Below are 7550 nucleotides of genomic sequence, written 5' to 3'. Positions count from 1 at the left end.
TTGACTAAACTAAACACTGACCCTATTCTCCAGGCGGGACCCCTGATTTCAAGAAAATTAAATATTGATAACTTAAGAAAACTAAAAGTTGACCTTTTTGTTAATCCAGACTTCCCTTTTTTTTAAACTTATTATCCTAGGAAAAAATTCATTAGACTAGTTTTTTTTAATGGTATCTTAGGAGAAAGATTCATCACACTAGGATTTTGATTCTAGGAGAAAATTCATCAGACTAGGTCTTCTATCTTAGACTAGGTCTTCTATCTTAGGAGAAAGATTCATCAGACTAAGATTTTGATCCTAAGAGAAAAATCATCAGACTAGGCCCTTTTTTTTTTGTTATCTTAGGAGAAAGATTCATCAGACTAAGATTTTGATCCTAGTAGAAAATTCCTCATACTAGGCCTCTTTTTTATTTTTGGTATCTTAGAAGAAAGATTCATCAGACTAAGATTTCTATCCTAGGAGAAAGTTCATCAGACTAGGTCTTCAATCTTAGGAGAAAGATTCATTAGACTAAGATTTTAATCCTAAGAGAAAATTCATCAGATTAGGTCCTCTTTTTTTGTTATCTTAGGAGAAAGATTCATCAGACTAAGATTTTGATCCTAGGAGAAAATTCATCTGACTAGGTCTCTTTTCTTTTTCTTTTTTTTGGTATCTTAGGAGAAAGATTCATCAGACTAAGATTTCTATCCTAGGAGAAAGTTCATCAGACTAGGTCTTCAATCTTAAGAGAAAGATTCATCAGACTAAGATTTTGATCCTAGGAGAAAATTCATCTGACTAGGTCTCTTTTTTTTTAGTATCTTAGGAGAAAGATTCATCAAATTAAGATTTCTATCCTAGGAGAAAGTTCATCAGACTAGGTCTTCAATCTTAGGAGAAAGATTCATCAGACTAAGATTTCGATCTTAGGAGAAAATTCATCAGACTAGGTCTCTTTTTTATTATCTTAGGAGAAAGATTCATCAGACTAAGATTTTGATCCTAGGAGAAAATTCATCAGACTAGGTTTTCTATCTTAGGAGAAAATTCATCAGACTAAGATTTTGATCCTAGGAGAAAGTTCATCAGACTAGGTCTTCTATCTTAGGAGAATGATTCATCAGACTAAGATTTCTATCCTAGAAGAAAATTCATCAGACTAGGTTTTCTATCTTAGGAGAAAAATTCATCAGACTAAGATTTTTATTGGGAGAAAATCCATCAGACTAGGACTTTTTATCCTAGGAGGAAAAATGTGAAGAGCAATGGCAATATTTTACGCACACTAGCAAGACAAATAAATGCAAAGATTTGAGAAACTTCCCTTTGTCGGCTCTTCTCTTCTCTTTTTTTTCTTTTGAACCACTCTCTTTGCACTGCTTTGTTCCTGTTTCAAACAAAGAAAATTTTGTCAGTTTTAAAAGTGGTGGTCGATTTGTGACCTTAAGTCTTGGGCAGCTTGGCTTTTGCTCAATCAGCTTGAGTCAGTTTCAAGAGACTTTTTGCTTTGCATCAACCCTGATTGTTTCACACTCAATACCATTTGTATTTGTGGCTCAATCAGCCTTATATCAAAAAAGAGATTTCTTTTCTTGGATAACCTTTTTTGATATCTTGAATGGTTTTGCTTTTGGAGCAATTTGTCTGTCAGAGAGAATCACAACTGATAAGAGCCTTTTGCAAGATGTGCACACTTCATAGTAATTGTTCGGTACTACAGAGAATCTCTGATTAACCTTGAGGTTATCTTTGCTTGCTTTACCCGAATAGGCTGACATCTTTTGGGGGGAAGCCTTTGCGTGAATCCTCAAGGCATGTTGACAGTAACAACTGAGTGTACTGGCCAAATTTACTTTGTGCAACTGAAAAGCTGGTAGCAGATTTTGAAATCTTTTCTTACTTATTTTGACAAGGACTGACTCAGAGTGAAGGGACACAATGGTGCAAATAAACAATATTAACAAGAAGTACCCCTGTCGGGAAGGACAGCAGGAAGAGTTTTTTTTTCAATAGCTAGACTTAATGATCATGACATGCATTTTGGACTTAACGGTCTGATCTATCAAACTGACCAAATCTTCCCTTTTTCCATTCTTATGATTTTGAAGTCGGGCTTGTTCGTGCCAATCCTTTGCATCAACTTCACGACTCACTATCGACTAATGGTGCCCCGAAGGGTTTTCACCAACAAGTCTCTCTCATTTATTCATCTCTGCTTACCGTCGTCTTACAGTGCCCGTGAGGGTTTTCACTAGTAAGACTCTCTCATTTTTTCTTCTTTATTTTTCTTTTTCTTTTTCTTTCTAGTGTGAGCAACTAACAATGTTTTATGTTACGTGACAATCGTTGCTCATTGCATGCTTCTCTTGGCATTCTTGAAGGCATATCGGGAGGTCTTTATTTGGAAGGTTTTTGGATAGGGTTGGAAAGAAGGGTCGGCGTGGAGGCTCTAAGTAGACTCAATATGATGGGTTGTACAATTTACAACTCTTGGAATCGACTCTTTCAAAAGTGAAATAAAAATTTTGCCCCAGTTTCTGATACTGGGGATTTTTGTATTTTTTTTTTCTTTTTTTCTTTTGAATTCTTATTTGGTTAGACCGAACCGTGTAAGGCTGCCTACGTATCTTTTTTTTTTAAAGGAATCAGGTCTAACGTAGTTCAAACATCTGACCTAACTATTTTTTTCATCTTTCTTTCTTTTTCTTTTTCTTTTTCTTTCTTTTTTTCTCATTTTTTCCTTCTTTCTTCTCTTTTTTTTTTTTTCAAAACAAACTGCCCCAGCTTCTATTTTCTAAGGGCATGGACCTTCGAATGTTCTTTTTTCTTTTTCATTTTTACTTAAACTTTCTAAGAGTTGCCAGTTTGTACTTTGGGAGCATGGACTTTTCTTTTCATTTTTTATTCATTTTTTTTGACTTTTGACTCTAAACTTGATTCCAAAAGAGGGTGATCAAAGAAAATAACACATGCTCAAAATGTGTAACAAAGGGTATAAAGTGTTTGGGTAGCAGAACAAGGGCCTCCTAGCCTCTAGAGTTCGCGACACAGCATTGATGAACATGTCTGTCTTCATGGTGTGTCGTGGTCGGAAGACACTTTTCACCCATTAATATCAAACTTTCCAATAAACTTCAATTGATTCTTCCTCAAACCCGACCTTCACAATGATTTGAAGGTAAAGATCATTAACCTCCACAGGTCATTTTATTCGAGCTTAATTCCAAAATGTTTCAACTCTTTTTTCATCCTCAAAAATTCTTTTTTCTCATTTATCCAATTCAAGCTTAAATTAGTTTTCTAAGATCTGGCCAAAAATTCTGCATGCATGTCATATCACTAAAACTAGCGGAAAAAGAACTAAGCATGGAATGACACAAAAGGACAAACTGTATTTCATTAAGTAAACAACATGACAAACAACCTAAAATCCGAGTTACAACCCTAAAATAACCCGGCTAATAAAAATAGCAACAAAACGGACAGACAAGACTCACACAAACAAAATAGAGGGATAGAAGGGTTTGACTCAATAAAACAAATAAAATTTGGATCACACCCTGGAATAACCCAGATAATAGAAAAAACATCAAAACAAGCTAGCAAGATTCCTTCCTAGTGAGGAGGGAATGACTTTTCAATTGCTAAGCTTGACATTTAGCCACAAATTTTCTCATCAGATTCACCATGGCCTTCTCCAATTTCAGTCGGCAAGTTCCTGAGAGGATTCTCATACTCTATGTCACCATACATCATCCCCACAAAGTGTGCATTATCATATGCATGTAAAGGATTCTGCGTGATATTCTGGGTGTCATTATCTTGGATCACAATCAGTTTTTCCTGGATCATCCTTTCTATTTCTTTTTTCAAATCTCGACAACTTTCAACATTGTGTCCCTGGGCATTGGAATGGTATTCACACCTTTTAGAAGGGTCAAAGCTTCTTGCACATGGGTCCACATGATTTGGAGGGATACGTGAAATCATGTCATAATGCTTTAATTTCTCAAACACACTTGCATAGGACTCTCCTATTGGTGTAAAATTATCTTTTAACCTTTGTTCCCCTCTATATCCCTGGCTTGGATGTGGGTTATAGGGCACTTGAAAAATTTGTGAAGGATGGTGGAGATTTTGCGGTGCTAGTGCTCGCCTTCTGGGGTGTCTTGGTGGCTAGAAAACATACTGAAGTGGAGCAATAGAGTATTGTGGTTCTGAGGTGGATAGTGGTGCTCAGAGGAATCATCGAAAACCTGATGAGGCTGCTCATACCCTCGAGATGTTCTCCTAAGACCTCTTCTCGACCTTATTGTCATCATGGTTTCTTCACCCTTCTCATTCGTGTCACTAAAATTATCAGATTCAATCTGGACAGCCTGAGTTGTAGCTTTGAGAACTGCTTGACTTATAATTTTGCCTGTCTTAAGGCCATTCTCAACCATTTCCCCAATTTCGATTGCTTCCGAGAAGGATTTGCCCACTGCGGACATCATGTTTTGAAAATAATCTGCCTCTTGAGCCTGAAGGAAGACAGTGATTAGCTCGTGGTCATCCATGGGTGGCTTAACTCTAGCCGCTTGCTCTCTCCATTTAATGGCATATTCCCTGAAACTTTCAGTTGGTTTCTTCTTCAGGTTTGAAAGGGAATTGCGGTCTGGGGCGATATCGATGTTGTATTGGAGCTGTTTGACAAAGGCCTGGGCCATGTCATCCCAGACATGCTAGTGAGAGGTTTCTTAATCCATAAACTATTCAGAGGCTACCCCTATCAGGCTTTCCCCGAAATAAGCCATTACTAGTTCTTCTTTTCCCTCCACACCTCTTAGTTGATTGCAATACCTTTTCAGGTGGGCTATGGGATCTCCGTATCCATCATAATTTTCAAATTTGGGAGTCTTGAAACCAAGTGGAAAACAAACACCGGGGAACATACATAAATCCTTGAAGGCAATACTCTTCTGACCTGCCGACCATTGTATGTTTTTCAACTTTTGTTCTAAGTTTTTCGCTCTTTGGGTCATTTTTTCTTGTGCCATCTTTTGGGCAGGCTTCTCAATTTTTACAGGAAGATCAAATAGGTACGAGTGGTACTCAGGAGAATGGTACTGTTCTTGCTGGGTAGCAAATTATGACTCATGAGTTTTCTTTTGTACCACTGTCGGTTGTGGGATGGTGAAGACGAGCATAACAGTAGTGGTTGTCTGATTGGTTGTCAATGGCACACTTTGGGAGCGCGCAATAGAAGTTCCAGCTGTAGTCATACAGTTGGGATAAAGACTCAACCCAGGTGGATAAGATTGATCATGCAATGAGACCGGAATGGTAGTAGTTGAAATGGGTGTGAACTCTGGAAAACCATGAATAGAAAAAGGCGGTCCTTGGCTATTGGCCCATGCTTGACATATTTCAGTCATTTGCTGCTTCAGTACTCTATTTTTCTCAACCACAGTAGACTCTTATTAAACCCTCTGACTCCGAGTCTCTTGACCACTCGTAACAACTTCAATGTCAGCTGTCAATGACATTTTTCCTTTGAATTTTGTCTTGCCAGCTTGCCACAAACCGACCACCTCAAACTTTCTTCTATGATTCAAAATAAGAGACACGTTAGAATGGACTTAGTCGGTCCTTATTATCATCATCATTTTTTATTTTATTTTATTTTTTCATTTTTATTTAATTTTATTTTTTTTTGTCGATCGAACTTGATGTGGGTTGCCTACGTATCATGTGGGAACATGAATCAGATCGTGCGGAGTTCGGAAGGATCAAGAATAAAGGAAATAAACTAACTCTTTTTTTTTAATTTCGTTTTTAATTTCCGAAAGAAAGACTTATAAAGAAGAAAAAAAATATTTTTGTTTTTGAATTTCAATTTTTTTTTCTGGAATTTCGAAAGAAAACTTCTAAATAAGAAAGAAAATATTTTTGGATTTATGAATTTTTATTTTGAATTTATGAAAGAAATAATTCTAAAGAAAAAAAAATTGAATTGTGAATTTTCTTTTCAATTTTTCGAAAGAACGAAAATATTTTTGGATTTTGAGAGAAATTAAAAAGAAAATGTTTTTATTTTTTTTTAAAATTGGGGTTTAAAAGAAAGACTTTCTAAAGAAGGAAGTAAAAGAAAATATTTTTGGATTTTTTAAAAATTGTGGGCAGGAATCGATGAGGTTTGCCTACGTATCTCACATTCGGTGAGAATCAGACCCGCGTAGTTCTGCAATTTTGATGCACAAAAAAATATGATTTATTTTGAAATGATTCTCTCTGTTTTTTTTTGAAATTTCGATAGAGTAACAGAATTTTTTGAATACCGGAATTATCAAAACCAGGTATTTTTCTATCCTACCTCACTCTTGATTTTTCTCTTTTTTTTTTGGATTTTTTTTTCCTTACTCAATAAGCCGGTCAACATACAAGCCAAGCAAATCAATGCACAAGTAGCACGTAAAGAATGCATCAGGATGGTCATTTAATTTTGGATACACCGATCCTAGACGGACCCAACCCCTGTGTTGAGTCTCCTAAGTTAAATGCACGTGAAGCAAGCAAACGTACCTACTAGGGATCCGGCATGAGGCTGTGTTATTCTAAGTTTAAATCCTGGGTATATTGTTATAGACCTGGCTTACCCGAGCAGACAACTCGAGCTGAGGGGGGGCAGCGTACGGGAATACAGAAGCTTCACCGGCTTTACAACTTATCCGAACCTTGTTCTAAAATTAGGATATGACTCTAACAGAAAAAAAGTCACGCGAAGCGCACGTTTCCCAGAAGATTTAGAAGACTCAGAGAGAAGAAAGATTTTCGTAACAGTTTATATACAGTTCACAACAATATCAAAGCGGTAAAGAGAGATAATTAGCACATTAGGCTCAAACAAGTAATATCAGACAATTATAAAAGCCAAGCATAACAGTTATCTAAGCTCGAACCCTGAACCCTGAACCAGAGATTCTGGGTTCTTGTCCCCAGCAGAGTTGCTAGAGCTGTCACACCTCTTTTTTCCCGAGGGGGATAGGGATAAGGGAGTTTTTTTAATTAAAGTGACATTAATCGAAATGGGATTATTTATTAAATTCAGAGCTGCCATTTGGAATAAGTTATGGTGTCCCAAGTCACCAGTTTATTTTAAATCCCAAATCGAGGAAATTTGACTTTATTTATGGTCTGCGAACACAGAAGACCGGGTAAGGAATTCTGCTAAACCGGGAGAAGGTGTAAGGCACTCCCGAGTTTCGTGGTTTTAGCACGGTCGTTCAACTATTAATAATTGGCCTAATTATCTGATTTAATACATGTTTTAAAACCTAGTGTGCATTTTTATCTTCTAAACCGCTTTTAATATTTATGAAATTTGTTTGAACAAGTCACGATATCGCGCACTCGCTATTTTGGTACTCGTTGCAAACCGCGCGACATGAAATGCATCCACGATTTACGACATATTTATTTTTATTATTATTTAAAGTTGTGGTCGAGTCATGTGAAACGCACACTCGAATTGGGTTACGTATCATGACTATACCACGGAAACCGTACCCATAGTCACGATG

The 7550-nt window shown here is 36.8% G+C and overlaps 1 long non-coding RNA gene across 1 annotated transcript; it reads right to left on the bottom strand.

Annotated features, from left to right (window-relative positions):
• Positions 1-406: 406 nt before the first annotated feature.
• On the bottom strand, positions 407-1552 carry LOC138910621 (uncharacterized). Its single transcript, XR_011415752.1, has 2 exons — positions 902-1552; positions 407-647 (listed from the first exon to the last, which is right to left on the bottom strand). It is a non-coding gene; the product is annotated as an uncharacterized lncRNA (long non-coding RNA).
• Positions 1553-7550: the final 5998 nt, after the last annotated feature.

The sequence above is a fragment of the Nicotiana tomentosiformis genome, chromosome 4 (assembly GCF_000390325.3).
Source record: "Nicotiana tomentosiformis chromosome 4, ASM39032v3, whole genome shotgun sequence".
Lineage (NCBI taxonomy): Eukaryota > Viridiplantae > Streptophyta > Magnoliopsida > Solanales > Solanaceae > Nicotiana > Nicotiana tomentosiformis.
The sequence above is the reverse complement of the archived record's forward strand: the minus strand, read 5'-3'. Positions and strand labels throughout refer to the sequence as shown.